This window comes from Halichoerus grypus, chromosome 11, assembly GCF_964656455.1.
Source record: "Halichoerus grypus chromosome 11, mHalGry1.hap1.1, whole genome shotgun sequence".
Classification (NCBI taxonomy): domain Eukaryota; kingdom Metazoa; phylum Chordata; class Mammalia; order Carnivora; family Phocidae; genus Halichoerus; species Halichoerus grypus.
Window position 1 is genome coordinate 18,585,937 of NC_135722.1, and position 19,043 is coordinate 18,604,979.

The 19,043-nt window shown below is 39.9% G+C and overlaps 1 long non-coding RNA gene across 1 annotated transcript; it reads right to left on the reverse strand.

The window, feature by feature from the left end:
- Positions 1 to 10,853: 10,853 nt before the first annotated feature.
- Positions 10,854 to 18,595, reverse strand: LOC144379511 (uncharacterized). Its single transcript, XR_013442673.1, has 2 exons — positions 18,413 to 18,595; positions 10,854 to 11,483 (listed from the first exon to the last, which is right to left on the reverse strand). It is a non-coding gene; the product is annotated as an uncharacterized LOC144379511 (long non-coding RNA).
- Between the last annotated feature and the right edge of the window lie 448 nt (positions 18,596 to 19,043).

Here is a 19,043-nt window from a genome sequence, read left to right on the forward strand (position 1 = left end):
GACAAGTATGCCTTTTTTTAATTGATTGTAATCATATGCTTATTTGGATTAAGATGTCTTATTTTCATTAGTGCAAAATTCAATAAACAAGGTAAATTTAAAATATTATTATCCAAAGGTGTTCTTAAGCTTTGCATTTTGCTTTACAACGTGGAGATTTGGTTTCAGTTGATATTCTTTAAAAATCATTCTTTATAAATAAAGGCATTAATTCAAGTAAAAGAATTTTAACTTGCATGGTAAAGCTATTGATTTGACTCTGGTGACCGTGCTAAATGTCCTTACTTGTTTCATTCACAACTTTATTGATTTTGAAGAAGAGATATATAGATGTCTATGAAATAAATCTATGAACGTTATTTTAAAATTGCCTTTTGGAAAGCACCAAGCATTTTATCTCAATGGGATTTTGTTGAGTCATTGCCTCTATTTTAGTAAGTGGGGGAACAGGCACAAAGAAAGAATGAAAGCGATGTTTTAGAGTTGAGATAAGACTCCCCTCAGATTTCAGTGGCCCCATGGACACCGGTCAACATCCTTTTTCCCCATATGATGTTTCCAAGCAGCATTGCTGACTGAGTAGTATTCTCATGGAAGGAAAAGCCAGTCTGTGGAAGAAAAAAATGAATATTTTTCAGCCAAGTGGAGGTGAAGAGTGGGCTGGAACTAGGACAGACCCCTCATCTGGTCCTCAGAGTTTTGTCGCTATTATAAAGGAATGTCAAGGCATTTGGTTTCAGTTCTCCAGGTCCCTTGCATTATTCCAGACTAGCCTGTTGCCTTAAAGATGTGACTCTGACTGAAGACCCTGACAATAAGGTACACTGGCTAGAGACCAACAGAAGCTTTTCAACCTCTGAACGGCTTGCCCATTTATGTCTAGACTTTCTGTATTAGGTGTCAGTAGAAACATACTGGAAGCAATTACTGCCTCAGATCTCTGTTTAGAGGTTCCTGAATCCAAGGATCTTTGAAACATGACTACTTGCTTAGTCCCATCCTCATGGCTCCCTTAAACAACCTGGACATTCATTCAGACCTTCCCAGGAGGAACTATAGCTCTTAGCTCTCACCTGCTAAGAACATGTCTGACTCGTGGTAAGTAACCAGGATTTATCCTCATCTCAATGCTGAAACACCTTTCCCTAGGATCAGTACCTCTAACATAATCCTCTTCAAACTTTCTCACCCAAGTACCCTTTGATAAAGAAGAGAGTGAGTACATATTTTTAAGTAGGATGGGGGGAAGAAAATGGAAGAAATTGTGAGTCCAACATAAAAGGTGATGCTAATGATATCTGAAGGTACACCCCAAAGGCTGATTTTTTAATAATTGTTGCAATTTGTCTTACAAATTCCTGCCAGTTTAACATTCCATCCCACAATACACAATGCCAAACTATAAAATACAGTATATAATTTTAATATTTAACACTATTTAACAATGCATTAATATAGAATACATTAATATTTAAAATAATGACTCATACTGGTTTGATATAAAATATTTCTTCTAAATATGTGAGTAAAACTGATGATCCAGGATGTTGGGTTAACTTCATCCAGGGGTTTCTCCTCCTTTTACTGCAGATTTTTCCCCAGCCTCATACTCAGCACTAGCCAGAGGTGTGAGGGATATGTGATGAGAAACTGTTTCATCAAGTTTGCTGGCTAGTTAGCTCAATATTGCCTTAAGTATTTCCTCAGAGGCCTGGGATTTTACACTTTTTATGCAGTTTTTACTTTTAATGTGGCACGTCCTCTTTAAAAATGTCTATAAGGAGCACCAAAGTAAAGTCACAATTAGGATTGTTGTCAAAGGTAATTTCCCCAGAACTGGCAGCCAGAAAAACAGCAGAGAAAAGGACTCAGAAAGGGGTTTTAGAAGTGAGCTACTTTATCTTTTTATAAACTGCATGGAGATTAGAACTTCATGCAAAATTAGAAAGTAAATCTAAAAAATAATAGGATATAGTTAAATCAATATCGATATTTAGAGCGAAAATGCTTTATGGGAGGCAGTAAAATCTTTTAGGATCCCAGGGGAAAAATATGGGTGTAAGAATGGAATAAATTACTACAGTTTAATCATTTAGTAAATAACTAAAATACTATTGCTGGATTTATGGTGTCAGAGAGCAAGCTCCTATTAAATAGAGAACACGTTAATGATTCAGTTGAGCTAGATTTTAGAGAAATCGTGTAGGGGCCATGGCTGTCTTTACAGCTCACCTTTAGTATTTCTCTTCATTATTCTTCCCTGCATGTGGGTCCATTTTAAACTGTCCTATATTGGTAAACCCATAAATTCTTATTTAAGGGGAGGCTGTCAGATTCTAAAACATTCATTTAAGAGCCTTCCTTACCTGTGCTACTCACATCGCTGATCATTTTCATCGAAACCTTTTATGACTCCAGTTTCCTTTTCTCTGTTAGAGCTAGGGTCAGCCTTTTGGCTTCAACCCCATGGCTGTATTTGACTCCAAAGTGTTTGGAGATGTCTGCTAGAGTTATAATTTCATGCAGGGTGACAAAAATCATGGGTCTTCAGATATTTAACATTTTCTGGCTTCCACTAGCATTAGGATGGCAAAGCATTGATCAGAAGTATAGAAACTGGGATAGTAATGGGCCTTTTATCAAAACTATGTGTTTTTGGCAGGGAGGGGGTGGCACCTGGGTGGCTTAGTCGGTTGAGCCTCCGACTCTTCATTTTGGCTCAGGTCATGATCTCAGGGTCATGAGATGGAGCTCCGTGGCAGACTCCGCGCTCAGTGGGGAGTCTGCTTAGGATTCTCTCTCCCTCTCCCTCTGCCCCTCCCTGCCGCATGCTTGCTCTCTCTCTCTCTCTAAAATAAGGAAATCTTTTAAAAAAAGAAACCAAAAAACTATGTGTTTGGTAAAGCTAGACATTGCCTCCAACAACAAGAAAGGCAACGTGTCTCCTTTATCCCTCCCACCAAAGGACTCTGCCAATGTCTTTCCTGAGCAATTCTGAAATTTCAAAACCTTTTTCTTAACCTTCTTATCAAAATTAATGTCTCCTTGGTCCCATCTTTTTAAATGACTGACTAGAAAATAGGGACAGATTAAGTCTCACTGAAGTTATAAGATAATGACATTTTAATTTTGCTTTATATTGCACATATTCAGGTATATATAGCAAAATAACAAACGCAAGGAAGTGCAAAATGTTAACATAATGTAACATAATGTTACAATATAGCTGCTTTCTCATACCCATTTTAAAATCATTTTCTCATTTTCAGAAAACTGTACATTTTTCTTATATATGATATTTCTTTTTTTTTTTTTAAAGATTTTATTTATTTACTTGAGAGAGAGAATGAGAGAGAGAGAGCACATGAGGGGGGAAGGGTCAGGGGGAGAAGCAGACTCCCCGCCGAGCAGGGAGCCCGATGCGGGACTCGATCCCGGGACTCCAGGATCATGACCTGAGCCGAAGGCAGTCGCTTAACCAACTGAGCCACCCAGGCGCCCTATATATGATATCTCTTTTGGCGAATGACCTTATATCACACTGAACCACAAGAGATTGATGAAATTTGAATGCACCAGTTGGAATACAACCCAGAGAAAGAGAACCTACAGAGGAGACATAAGTTAAGAGATTTACTGCAAAAAAATTGGCTGATAGGATTGTGGGGGCTGGCTAGGAAAGTTCCAAATCCTAGGGCAGGCAACCAGGGAAGGCAGGCTAGAACTCCCAGCACAGGCATAGCTGCTATCCAGAGACAAAACTTCTTCATCAGGGAAGCTTCAGCCCTCTTCTTAAGGCCTTGCAACTGACTGAATGAGGCCCACCTTATAATCTAGGATAATCTCCCTTGCTTAAAATCAAGCAATTATGGACTTTGTTCACATATACCAAATACCTTCACAGCAACACCTACATTCCCGTTTGATGGAATTACACAGGTGCTGTAACCTAGCCAAGCTGACACATCAAAGGACCTCTACGTGGACCCTTTTTGGCTATAGAAAAGGCAACTAAATGTGGTTTGACCTAATACAGTAGTTAAGCGTAGTTTCCCAGCTTCTTCCTGTATCTACATGGCTTACCTATTTCAGGACTTCAGGAAATTACTCTAAAATCACCTTGAGCTCATCAATGGGAAGACATTTGATCCCTTCATAGCTATTCCTCAAGCCCCCTGAATCATATTAGAATGTTATTATTATTCCACATGAAAACCCTTTTATTATTTAAAGGCCTGCTTTTAGTTATTCTTTTCTCCTAGTTATTCTTTTCTCCTATTCATTTCTTTTCTCTTTTCATTAATTGGGCTTTCATTTTTTTCTATTTTATTCACAAGAAAATAAGGAAACAGTATCTTTTAAATGCTTTACAGAAAGTTCAGTGCATTTTTACTATAGAATTTCTTTGTACTCAGCGTTGGAGCACGACAATGAGCAAAGTAATAGTTCCAGTTATTTTCTAATCTTGAACCAACCAGATATCATACTCTGTTCACATACACTGAAGGATCCAGGATTTTTTTTTTTTTTTCTTTTTAAATAAACACTGTGCTGACTTGGCAGTACTCACAAAAAGAAACTGCAAACCAAATCCTTGACCCAACTTCTGAGAACTAGCCTTCCCACAAGAGGACAGCTCCCTACTTCTTCTTAAGGGAGGGTGGGAAATAAGAGTTTTGAATATTGCTCTCTGTACTGTCCCCAGAAACTTTGAAGACCTAGCTGTGCCTTTTGGATTAAATAAGCCAAGGTACCAGTTTAGCTAAGGAGAACTTGGTGAAAAATGTCAGTGTGGTCAGTGAAAAATAGTTTCAAACTTCAAACTCTTAAAAACAGATGTTAGAAAAATGTCAACCCTGTCAACGATGGATTGCCAGGATAGAGTTTTGCCCGATACACTTGAGTCAGTTACGTTTCCAGCATCGTTGTAGTTAGGAAATTTGCAGGTAGTAAATTTGCATTATTTATGGCAAAGGGCACTGTATATCCTGTTTTTTATTCTGTATTTGTTTCGGTCTCTTGGTGACTTTTGCTAATTGCATAAAATGGAGTTAGATGAACATACAAATTAGTTTGTTAATGATGTTGAACCACAGACCAAATTTATCAAAGAATTCTTTCTGTTTTTCCATTTCAACTTCTAGCAAAGGCTTTCAGGCTTTCATTTTGGCTGCTATATATGCTTCTTACCACTGACTTTTCCCCTTTCTTGGGGCTGCCCTGCTAATTCAGCATGAAGCTACAACCCTGATGAATCAGTGTGTCGAATCAAACATCTTTACACTGTATAAACTTGGTTACCATTTATTAGTCAATTCATTACTCCAGTCAGAGGTGCCGATGCTGCCACCCACTGCCTGTGGTGAGCCAGCAAAGTCCTGGCCACGGCTCCGCGGAACCTTGGAACATTTGTTAATGAAGGTCTTCAGCCAGAAATTTTCAGTGGATACTATGCTATGAAACATCAGATGGCAAAAGTTATTATATCTTATCCTTCTCCTTTTAACGTAATGTCTTATTTTAAATTTCTATTGCCATTTACCTGATTGGGAATTGTTCTTGGAGTCGAAGATGAAATTTCCATGATAAATACAGAAAAAATATACCTGTACTTTATAAATACACAAATACATAACATAGATGAAACAGGTTAACTTAAAGCCTTCATTGATTTAATGATATTTATAAACTGCATCTAAGATTTTTTCCCTGCGATTGACAGAACACCTTCGTGCAATCTGGTATTTTTTCCCCAGCATTCAGGGAGAATTCAGGGTGTTCGATGTGCAGTTACAATACTGAAGAGCAAGGAACAACATCTGGAATGAGGAAAGGGGCAATGGTGAACAGAAATAGAAGCTCATTTATTTTCAAGCTGGAAGGTGGAAAAAGGAAAATACACCCTTCACACCTGGGTGTGTAAATCAATATCTATTACATTCCATTAAAAATGCTAGAAGAAGCCCCTATTATAAGACTGATATGAACGTATGAGGTAACTCTAAGCTCTCGGTGTCGTCGTAACAGCTGTATGATGGAACACCTAGTATCTGGGGCAGGTAGAACTTGGGTACAGTGAGGCATTCTTAACAGGATTTTACTATATATATTTTGAGTCGACTAATAAAATACAATTTCACATCATCCAATCAACATTTCTGCTACTGAAAGAATAACTTCTGCCATGGGAAACATGTTCCTAGAATCGACTTCCGGCCTGGTATTTAGGGACCAATGATTGAATTGGGCTTGTATTACAGACTATAATTTACAGGTAACTAGATAAAAGTTTAAGATATGATGCTCATTTGGGACACACGCTGCTAGAGGTTGGGGGCCTCTACTAGGAAAAGGAACTACCAAGCTGCTTGTCTTGTTTTATTAAAAAGTAGTTGTCAAACCCCGAAGGACACCTTTCCTTCCTTTTGTCACAATAAGGCTGGATTCTTTCGTGATCAGTGCTCTGCTTGTGTCTCTGGAGTTAGCTGTTGTTTAATTATGCATTACCTAAATATTATCTTGACAGCATAAATAATACATAGGCAATTGGTCTGGGATATTTGTAAAGTCTGGAAAGGTAATATTGATTAGCGTTCCTAGACATGACTGAGTCTACACGGTTTGGGAGCTGGGGAACACAGCACCAGTTTTATTACTTGATCAGTTCCAGAATAGGAATTGGCTTCCTTCTCTCTGCTTTCTTGCTAGACTCCAGTATGTGTATGTGTGCGTGTGTGTATATATATAGATCTATCTATCTCTCTATATATCTTGATTATAAGCAAATATGTTTATTGAAAAAAACTTAGAAAATATGGAAAGTCACATGAAGAAATGAAAACCACCCATAAACTCCTTACCCAAATATAAACATTATATATCTATCACTCAACATTCCTTCCTTCATCAAATATTTACGAAGCCATCATACTGTACACACGCAGTCTTCAAGGTGCCGGGAATACATTAGTGGCCAAAACAGATAAAAAAGCCCTATCCTCTCAGAAATTACATTTTAGTGGGGGGAGTCAATATACAAATAAATAAGTAAACCTTGTGGTTGTTGGATACTTTCCACCTGGGTCTTTCCACACTGCTGTGTGGGAGAATGGACTTTAAGGACCACATCAAGCAGCTCCTTTGTCCTCTGCATTCTGATTGGCTTTGGAATGTGTACCTTCCATTAAGAAAGGCCCATAGAGTACACATAAATAAAGTCTGTCTAGTCCAACCAAGGAATGATCTCAGAAAAACAAATGAAAATATGTTCTCCATCAGAACTCCACTATATACGTTTTATACATATGTATTTATATATACAGAATCTCATGGGAGGCCCTGGCAGGAGATCAGAAGGCAGAAGACGAGAGAGGCCGGAGTGTGTATTCCTGCTGGGCCATGGTGCACAGTGGCGTTGTTCCCTCGTGCAGCCCACAGCTCCTGTCTGGGAGCCACGTCTGCGTGAGTACGCTCTCTCCAGGTTCTGATGACTGTGCTCTCCTCTTGCCCCTGCATTTCCAGGGATGGCATCGCCTCCACCCCAGTCGTTACTCATCTTGGTGTATTTTGCATTATCTTGCTGATTTTCCTTAGCTCTGCTTACACCCTTGTAAATACTTCCCGCACTATTTTCTTTTCTTTTTTTTTTCAATTACTATACTCTGTGTGTGTCATCTGTTTCTTTCCAGGACCTTGACAGATACATGTAGTATGCTACAGAGTTATAAATACTAAGGAGGAAAAATAAACAAGGGAATGGGGGTTGAAGTACTTGAGAAGAGCTTGGGATTTTAGGTGTAGTGGGCAGGGAAAGCTTCCCTAAGGAAGTGAGTTTTGAGAGAGATCTGTAAGAAAAGAGTGAGTACTTTCTGCCAACACACAGAGAAAGAGAGAAGAGGGGAGGCAGAGAGGGAAATTTCTAGGAATATACACATTAGTGTATTGCAAGAATAGAATCATGTTGTTGCACATGGTGTTCTGGAACTCAACACTGCAGGAGCAGGTCCCCATGCCATCAAAAATGCTTTTATTATTCAATTATAATGACTATATGGAACTTCGTTTTAAAGTTATAGCATACTTTATTTAATTGATCCCCTGCTTTTAGACAATTAGGTTGATTTTACAACTTCATTACTATAAATGAACCTTGTTGACAGTCCTTACTTTCTGAAAGCACTTAAACTGATTTCCAGGGCCTACTGGGTCATCTTTCAGGAATCACTGTTTTGTGCTTTTGTAAAATGGCAGAATGGGCTCAGTTCTGGGAGGTGTTAATGTCAGTGTTGGGGAGAGATCCATCATTGGTGTGCAAGAGTAATTTTGCAAATGGGTGTGGGATGTGTAATTACTGTATTGAACAATGAGAAGCAACATCTGGAATGAGGAAAAAGATTACAAAGGGAGTGAGAGTTCTTTTTTCCCCTAAACTGGAAGCTTGTGTAGTGAAATGGAAGTACAGTATTCATAACTGCAGTCCTCTTTAACCTGAAGAGACTTCTCATCCACATGGTCCCTCTTCCTCAAGCTGATCAAGAAATGCAGAAGCCCCATAAGTGCTAAGTAGGTTGTTTTGTTGATTGAGCTTCTCTCTCAGGATAAGCTCAGCATTGTGTCGGCATGCATGCATGCTCATTTGACTGAGATTGAGGACAGGAGGGTTTTACTGCTGGCTATGTCTGGAGTCTCTGGTGAGAGATGAGATGAAGAGTGAAAGATGAGATTGAGTGAAAGATGCCTGGGTGGTGCAGTTGGTTAAGCATGTGACTCTTGGTTTCGGCTCAGGTCCTGATATCAGGGTTGTAGAATGGAGCCTCGTATTGGGCTCCATGCTCTGTACTCAGTGAAGAGTGTGCTTAAGACTCTCTCTCCCCCCAACCCCACCCTTCCCACCCCTCCACTCTCTCTCCCAAATAAAAAATAAATCTTTTTTTTTTAAAAGAAATATAAGAATGGTACTTTGATTTGCTCCACCACACATCACACTAGCTTTGGTGTGCTGCCCCCTGTTCTCAAAGGACGTAGGTCATCTATAGAATCAGGTTTTTGTAAAAGTATAGTTTTGTCAAGACCCTGAATCTTTTGCCTCTAATTTTGTGCATGGATAAATTTTACTCTGCATTGATCTATTTCTTTTTTTTTTTTAATCTATTTATTTGTCAGAGAGAGAGAGCACAAGCAGGGGGAGCGGCAGGCAGAGGGAGAGGCAGGCTCCCCGCTAAGCAAGGAGCCTGTTGTGGGACTCGATTCCGGGACCCTGGGATCATGACCTGAGCCGAAGGCAGATACTTAACTGACTGAGCCACCCAGGTGTCCCAGCACTGATCTATTTCTGAAAAATATATAAAATAATAGTTTAAGAAAGTAACTCCTTGCACATATTTTATATTCATTGAAATTATATCTGAATATATTTTATGTCCTTTAAATTTTTTCTTCCTCTCTCTTTCTCTCTCTCAGCCAAGATCCCTCTTCTTAGATTATGAAGAAAGACACCTCAAAAAGTTATTTAGAAGTCAACCCACAGAGAAAAGACAAATTCCAGCACTTGTTCTGGCTTTTAAAAAGTTCTGTTTTCTCTTGTCTTTTTTCATATCTCAATCCCACCTCCTGTGACTCCAAATGCCAGCATAAATACCAACACAAGTCACTAAGTTTCTCAGGTGCCGACACAAAATGAATCAACAGCGGCAGCCCTGAACTACTCAGACTGAAGGATCTTTCACTGTGAAGCCAAAGTTTGGATCAGAGGCTTTTCTCTCTGAGGAGATTTGTTGTCTCTCTCCAACTTTGGAGTGGGTTATAATGACAGCTCTGGGGTGTGGAACACAGGAAGAGTTGATGTAATCAAAGAAATCCCATATTCTCATAAGTGATATCTTTGGAAATATTATTATTGCTTATTCACAAGTGAAGAAACTGGGGTTCTAAGAAACCCAGGACTACTCGGCTCTTACGCGTTGGAGTTAAACCGTAAACTGAGCACGACAGAGCCTTCACCATGATGACCAATGCATAGGTGTTCCATGTTGTATTATGATGACTCCAGAGAAAATTAGAGAATTAAACTCATCTTAAACATTACATAGGAGATCCAGTAGGCATGTGTTAGGATTACCAGTTGATCATGTAAAGATCCCAGCATGTTTCCAACTCAATATCTCTAGGTCTGCCTTTTGTACACCATAAAACTGAAAAAAAAAAAACAAAAAAACAAAAAACTTTCTGAATATACAGTTTACTTTAGTCATAATACTGGATGTTTAACGCTTTTCATGTTATTTTAGTTCAAGCAGGTCTTCAGAGACTAAAATAACAGACATATTCTGTCATCCCACTAAATTATTGAAATGGGTAAAATTTTACCCATCATAGTGTGTACCACTTACTGATGTATAGTTCTCTGTGTTTTTCTATATATCCCATATAATGGGATAGGTAGGGATATGGTATGTCCTGTGTACTAATGTATCCCTTGCACCTAACAACAGATGCTCAATATATCCTTTTAGAATGAAGGGATAGGTGGAATCATGCATGGGTGAACAGGATAAGTTAGATTAACCCTTCTAGTAGTTAAAAAAGTTCATTTTAAACCCTTTGCACTTAGAACCACTATGTTCAGGTCACTCAGTGCTTGAAATATTTATTTGATACGGTCAAATAGTCATCCTTTAAAAAGCTTTAGATCCCTGTTTATATTACTAATAACCAGTTTTGCCATTCTGACTTTAAGGTGTTCCCCATGCTCCCTCCTTGGGAGAGCCACCATTGTAGATACCACACGGAATGGAATGGACCTCCACCCCAAATTTGGTTCAGATGTCAACACCAATGACACACATACACCATAATCCAAGAGAGTATGAAAATGTTTATTACTCACAAAATGAGGCTTTCTGGGGAGGCCAAGGTGGATTCTGAGATGGTCAGAAATGGCTTGAGGTTTTTATGGTGTTTGGGGCGGGGGGAGCCTGGAGTAAGGGTTCCTGTGTGTGGCCTGGGGCTTGTGTGGTTTGAACATCCTGCCAGTGTCAATTGAGGGGGTACCCAGGCTTTCTTATCACCTTGCCCAGATATGGGGCAGAAGGGAAAGAGGAAGGCTTATTAGCAAACATAAAAAAATGGCGTCAGATTCTTTAATACACACAGCCTTGTACAATCTCATCTCCTTGAATGCAGGTGGGATTTGTGACTTATTTCTAACCAAAAGAATATGGCAAATAGAAAAGTAATAGATGGTCTTCTTTAAAATCACTCCTGTGATTATATTACATTGAATAAGACCCCATTTTAGCATATTGCATCTAGAGGCTTGATGAAATAAGTGACCAGATTGGAGAAACCCACATGGCAAAGAATTGTTGGTGGCCTCTAGGAACCACAGGTGGCTTCCACAGTCTGATGCTGTCCTCCAGCCCACAGCCAACAAGGAGGCAGGTTCTGAATCCTCTGGTCACAAGGAAATGGATTCTGCCCACATCCTGAATGCGCATACAAATGGATCCTTTTTCAGTCAAGCCTTCAGTTAAGAACATAGCCCAACCCTTACCTTGACTACAGTCTAGAACACTGAGCAGAGGATTTAGCTAAGCCATGCCCAGACTCATGACCCATAAAAACTGTGAGACAGTAATAAATGTATATGTTGTTCTAAGTCGCTACATTTGTGGCCATTTGTCATGCAGCAATAGAAAATTAATATACATTCCAACCAAATAATCTGTCACACAGTTTCTCCAGAATTGCATTTTCAGCTAATGTCATACCACCATCAATCCTTTCTAGCTGGTTTACAGAATCACTCAGTTATTCTACTAGTCTGGTGATTTGTTATATCAGGTACATTTTTAGGTTTTTCCAAGTCTTCAAGGCTGATCCAGGATCATACAACAAGGTAAATGACACCTTAATAATGCCTCATAATTATTGAGAGCTTCTTATGGTCATTAGTTCCCAGAATATCTGTCATGAATTATTCCATTTAACCCGCACAATAAAACATTTGTAACATATTTTCCCCTATTGTACAGACAAGGTAATGGGGATTCACAGACTTTAGGGAACTTGTGAAAAATAACCCAGCTAGTCAACATTATATCTGGAATTCAAGCCTAGACTTGTGCCTGGGATAAACACTATTTCTTTCCTGTGGGAGGGTTTTGGCGACTGGTATCTCCTGGTGACATTGCGATTTAAAATATACCTTAAAATTTTGTTTTCAGAACCAGTGATCTTTGTCATAAATTTAGGCTTCCCACATTCAAATAATCCACTGCCTTGACTAAAGCTCCAAAAATCAAGAGCATGGATTTTTATTTTCTCAAAACAGGTTTAGATTTGTCTTCATCATGATATACTAGGATTTCTGAGGTTTTTGCTTTGGAAAAATCTGCATGTGTCCATCTGCTTGCTTTTTACCCAGTGATCTATTCTCATGACTTTAGGATATAGCATGTCCTGCTCAAAGAAAAATGTGAAGCAGAAGCAAGCAATCAAGCAAAAAAAAAAAATTTTTTTTTACAAGAATTATTAAAGGAAACTGGCTGGAACCAGAAAATCTGGGGGCAAATTAATTTTTTCCAAGGGAAGCCTCATGCTAAGTTATGCCTGGGTAGGAGATCCATTTGTTAAGTAGCATTAATGCAGGAAGGTAATCTAGATTTCCTTTTGAGTCTCTGGGAAGCAGTACATCTCTTTGTTTATCCCTCGTATTATTTATTCAGGTCTTAAATGCATTAGGTAAGGGGGTGGGGAATTGAAAAATAAAAAGATTTAAGTGATTCTGGGAACATGCATTTATTATGGTGTTAAAAGAACCAGCTCTCCCAGTCTATATTTGCTGCATTGTTTCAGTGCTTCTTATCTCCAATAAATCAGAGGCTGGGATCTGGTCCCTTGGCTGAGATCAGTGCTTGAAATGGATGCTGCAGGTTGCCTAATAAAGCTTTCCACTTAGGGCTTCCATTTTTCATCATGATCTGGAGTGTGTGTCTTCCTGTGAACTGAGAGCCCTTTTCAGGCCTTGGCCTGACTTCTACCTTGGACTCAAGAAGAATATATAGGTTTTTCCCAGTATTCCTGGAAATGAGGCACATAAAAGAAGGACATTATTCCCATCCTAATAAAAGATAATAATAATGATGATAATGATAATAACAAGAAGAAGAAGAATGCCAGTTCAGTAGATGCTGCCTAGAATCGCCCGTGTGTGTACACAGAGGCACGTATTTTGATACAGCTTTTCTTTGCTTTTATCATTTGGTATACTCTCACTTTTGCTGTCTTTTCATGTATATTTTATTCCCAATCAGTGTCAGAAACCTTATGCAAATACCTTGTTTGTTTCTATGTTCTTCCTTTATCTACCCAGCTCTGCGCTTTTATGAAGCTTATTTTTCTCTCACTGACTTCTTTTCATTTTCATGTGTTTTAAATCAGGCTCTCTGAAAAGAAAATGTGTGTTGAGTGCATGCTTGTGTGTGGGGGTGGGGTGGGGTGGGGGGTGGGCACTCTTCCCAGTGGCAGGGTCATGCTCACGGTAGAAGACTGCTTGTTTGGCCATCAGTCCCCGGTGACCAAGACTTGCTTCCTGGGAAGTATCATAGACATTCAGATAGAATGACCTGAAAGACTATTTGAGTTTCTTATTTACAAATAGAAGACTTGAGAGGAGGTGAATGGCTTGTCCAAGACAAGAGCCCAGAACCTTTTACTTCAGACCCAAAGCTTTTTAGCCACACTTTCCTTTGAGACATGTAAGCAGTGTAAAGTATCTATAGAAAAGGGTTTAGAAAATACTGATGGTTGTTACTCAGGGTATATTTGTAAAATTTGTTCCTTCTCTTCTCTTGCCAGCTCTTCAGGCTTTCTGACAATATAGTTTTGGTTCAGTTAAAATTCAGTCCTTTTGTAGTTCTGACATCGCCAGCTTTGTTAAGGATCAGGGAGACCCAAAAGAGAGTCGGATTGGCTTTGAATTGTAACTCTGCCTATTATTGGTTACACAAACTTGGCAGCTTGTTTCATCTCCCAGTTTCTTCATCAGTAAATTCAGAATGATAATATATGTGTTGAAGGGTTGTTGAGAGGCTGAGATTTTATAATATAGAATAATATATACAAATTGTCTAATTTAGAGCCACACACATTAATTACTAATAAACGGGTCTTAGAACACTAAGAATAGTAGATGGTCCTCTGAATTACAGAACAGATTTGGTTCTCTGTGGAAGTAAGGATGCATATCATACCTTTCAGAGTAAGATGAGTTGTTTGGGGGAAGTTTTAAAGAGTTTCAGGACCCAAAACAGATGCCAAATTGCTGCTCACCTCTTTCTTAGGTAAATGAAGAACATCAAAACGGGCTGACTTACCTTGTAGCGGTGATATCAGAATAATGGAAGGCCCCTTCCTGATCTCCTCACTTTCTGCAGGACATTGAGATTGTTCATATTTTATTTCCTTTGTTCTTTTAGTCTGGGACCCGCGCTTGGGCAACATTGCTCCTTGAAGAGTGTTCCTCTTGTATATGTCACATTGCATGTGTGTATCCCTGAACCTCCGCACTCCAGCCACCCACATGCACCCCAGCACAAAGTAACTGGAGAAAGGAATCCTCCTTAGTGAGGATGTATTTCATCTTTGGATTTGCCCTGGATGCGATTTATGCACTACTTTCTTCAATTATCCCCACAGTTAATTACCTACATTTAACAGATGAAGAAACTGAAGATCCACAGTATTTTCTGGAAGAGGCTAGATGATAAAGATTTATGGTTTTGCAGGCCACACTCATTCTACTCAGCCCTGCTGTTGTAGTGTGTAGTGGTGATAGATAGTATGTAAACAAACGGGAGTGGCCATGTTCCAATACAGCTTTATTTTTAAAAACAGAGAGCAGGATGGATGGAGTCCATGGATTGAAAGGTGCCGACCTTTGCTCTTCAGTGATCATGAGGTAAAAAGCAGCATTTGAAACGGATTTTGTTTGCCTTCAGAACCTATGTACTTCGCACTAATCTCTACTCTCTCCCAAACTGGTTTTGCAGTTAGAAAGGAACTCAAACATATCCTACTAGAAGTGGTTCTCGGTTTACAAGCTTTAGGGAGAGTCCATGGCTTATAAACTGGCACCACAGCTTACTCAGGGGAAGTTCCTTGAATTAGAGGCTTTGTATCTGGAAAGAAATAGCTGTGTCTCTTAGGTAGGCCTTGCACGTGTGGCCCTACTGAGTGAGGACAAGCATGACACCAGTAGGCCAGATGCACTCTGATTGTGTCTTGACACTCTCTGGCCTGGGCAATTGATCATGTCAATGCTTAGGATTTGTGCTGAGGTTCCCAAAAGGGCTTCTCTCTGAATTACTCTAAATTTACCTCTAGACAGGCAAAGAGCCTGACGTTATCCAACGGTGAAAAAATAACCTAAAGCAGCACCCAGAGGAAGGAAAGAAGAATCTGGATGTGGCCAATACCTCTCAATAAAGTCACACTCCACTGACTTTGAAAAATAGCCCAATTATCCTCGATTTCGGCATGCAGAAAAATAATGCAGCAATGTGACCTCATACCATACATCCTGCATACACAAACACTCCCTATGCAATGAGTTGTTGCTCTAAATTGCTCTCCTCTAAGGGAAAGGAATTGTCACTTCTATCTGTCACCTAGGGGAGACTTCAATGAAACAGTCATAGAGTAAGACCATTTTCTGCTGTCCCAGTTGTCAAAGAAGAGAAAGGTTGGATTTCTAATTTAGTGAGTGTGCTCGCTATCAGAGCACCTTAAGGAAACACAGCATAGTCATGGAAAGAACCCACCCATTTATAGTTCATCAACATGCTTTTACTCGACAGAAAGGGTGGGAGAAAAGATTCTGGAATTAAAAATCAGGACACCTGGTTTCTGTTTTCATGTGGGACCTTGGAGAATTGTAGAGGGAAGAGTTCTGGATCCAGGAGCAGAATTTTACTTGCTTTCAAGTCCTAGCTCTCACAGTTATCAGCTAGTGGGCCTGGGCAGAGTCCCCTCAAGTGGCACAGATGACTCATTGTTCAGGCAAAGTCATTCTCTTCTCTCCCTAAGCACACACTTAGGCTGCATTCCCCAGGCTCCCTGCAGTTGCTTTGGCTGTGTGGCTGAATTCTGGTTCATGGGATGTGGGTAGACAGAATGAAGGCCAATTCCAGGCCTAGACTCTAAAATCCCCCCTTCATTCTCTCCCTTTCCTCATCTGTAGGCCAGGTACAGGGAATTGTTCCAGGGACTCCCAAACCCTAGAGGCTGATGGAAGGTCCTGCTTGCTACATGGAGCAAAGCCCATTTCTAGCTCCCTACTCCCCCTGCCAACTGGACTTTATATAAGTGGGTTAAAGCTCTGAACTCCCAGAACTATGTGTTACAGTAGTTAGTGTTAACCTCTTCATAACAATGGTGACAATAACAGCTGATCTTTTTTTTTTTTAAGATTTTATTTATTTATTTGAGGGCGCCTGGGTGGCTCAGTTGGTTAAGCGACTGCCTTCGGCTCAGGTCATGATCCTGGAGTCCCTGGATCGAGTCCCGCATCGGGCTCCCTGCTCGGCAGGGAGTCTGCTTTGCCCTCTGACCCTATCCCCTCTCATGTGCTCTCTCTCTCAAATAAATAAATAAAATCTTTAAAAAAAAAAAAAGATTTTATTTATTTATTTGAGAGAGAGAGAAAGCGAGCACGAGCAGGGGGGCTGGGTAGAGGGAGAAGCAAACTCCCCGCTGAGCAGGGAGCCTGACGTGTTGCTCAATCCCAGGACTCTGAACTGAAGGCAGATGCTTAACCGACTGAGCCACCCAGGTGCCCCACAGCTGATCTTTTTGAGCCTTTACATGAAGATAGGCGTTGTGCCCCCATGAACAATCTTTTAGGATCTTTAAAACAGTAACTTTATAAGTTCTATGAATGTTCCTATTTCAAAGAGGTAAGATACATTGTCTGATCTCACATGGTTAATATGTGGTGGAGCTCATTCCTCTGCAGAATAAACACAGTAATATCTGCCCCATCTACTCAAAATGTTGCCACACGTGTCATGTGAGTTAGGATCTAGACCGGCACTGGTGGACTCAAAACATCATATAAGTGCTAGATATTATCATTATTGATCTTCCTGCCCCTGGTCCTTATATAATTATAACATTTGTTCTACTTAATCACTAGTTTAAACACAGTAACATGAAACATTTATGTATCCCATGGAGGCAGGTGAGGGTGACAATCTAACATTCCTTGCTTCATGAATGGCATTTAGTGGCAATAAGTGCAAGACAGAGCAGGGAGCATGAGAATGAGTGGAAAGATGAAGGAGGAAGAAGCACTTATACGAAGATTCTTTTCTTACCGTGTTCTCCTCTGTTCCCTCCAGCTAAATATTTCCTCTGGTCTGTAATTAGGCATGCTATTACTAACTAACTGTGGGATGGCATCCTAAATGACCCTCAGTGACCTCATCATTTATCAAGTGGCTTATAGAATACTCAGGGAAGGAAGGTCAGGTCTCAAGATCTAAGGGATTGGGAAAAATCACCTTTTGTGGGTTTTCTTTTAAAGAAAAGATAGAAAATTATTATAACACGTATTAGGTGATACTGATGTTCAGTTCTGATGTAATTCTCAATCCAGATCAGATCTTAGGACATAAAGAAATGGGGAAAATCAGGTTTTATGGCTTTTCCTTTAGAAAGATAAATTATTATGCCATATACCAATTGCTTCTCAAGTTTAATTCAAACCGAGAAGACAAAAATGCATGACAGATTATTGAAGTACATTTTTAGCATGTCTGTCATCTAAGTTTTAACTCAAAGATCACAAGCTATAGGGCTCTGGTAAGTCTCTGACTTGCAGGAATGTTTTGTTGAATCCAAAGAGTGACGTTCATAGAGTGTTAAATTGGTATCAGGAAATTTCTTACACGCGCACAATCTGGGTCTGCTTGACAATAAGAAAGATCTAGAAATTCTGAGGCTATGTTCCTGCATGACAATTGTTTGGAACAGCAGAGTGCTAGCCATCTAGATGGACCCTGTACCACAGTCTTCAGCACCCGGTTGCTTTCAACGTGGGAGCTAAGTGTCAGTTCCCATTTAAGCCCTTCCATTCTTGCCTGCTTGCCTCTTTTACACTGATTTTCTGCTCCCTATATTGAATGCTGTCTCTGCTTCGGAAGATAGCTTCCCTGGGAAGAAAATATTTAGTGTTAATAAAATCAGACCCATCTCCTCCCCATTGCTTCTGGAACAGAGAAAATCTATTACTCACTCTGGTTATTAAGTCAAACTTGCGAGTGTCTGTTCAGGTCCTGTGCATTTTGCATAGAAATCCTCCCTCACCATCTCTTCTCTATTTGGATATCCTGTGTTTATCATTCACACTTACCTGTGGTGTCACCTCCTCCAGGAGTCTTCCATAACCTCAACCACCTTAACAGGCTGGGTTGGTTTTTCCATATATGTTTTCACCGAGCACCATATGCTCATCTCTGTCAAAGGACTTAGCATTGCAGTTGTTGATTTACTTGTTTACCTGTCCCACTAAAACATAAACTTGGAGGAATCGCCACCCCTTCTGAATATGTCCTATTCTATCCAGTCACCATGACTCTGCATATGCGGTTTCTTCGTCCTAGAATGCTTGCTCCTATCTGCAGCACTCCCCTTGGCACAAGTAAATGCTACTCATCTTTTGGGGGCTTCTCAAGCATTGCCTTTATCAGGGAAACTTCCCATGGAGCCTTTACACTAGCTTGGTTCCCCTAACCTACACTCCTATAATGCAATTCTAGACCATCGTACCACCTATCACAATGGACTCCACCTCTCAGTCAGCCTGCCATCACCCCACCATGAGGAGGATCCTTGAAGGAGTTTTTATTCTCCGTAACTTTAGCATTAAGTAGTATGCCTAGGACATACTAAATTATATATATAAATATATGGAAGGAAAGGAGGGAAGGAGAGAGGAAGGAAGGAAAGAATTTCTTTGTGACATCGTGGGTTCTTATCCACAT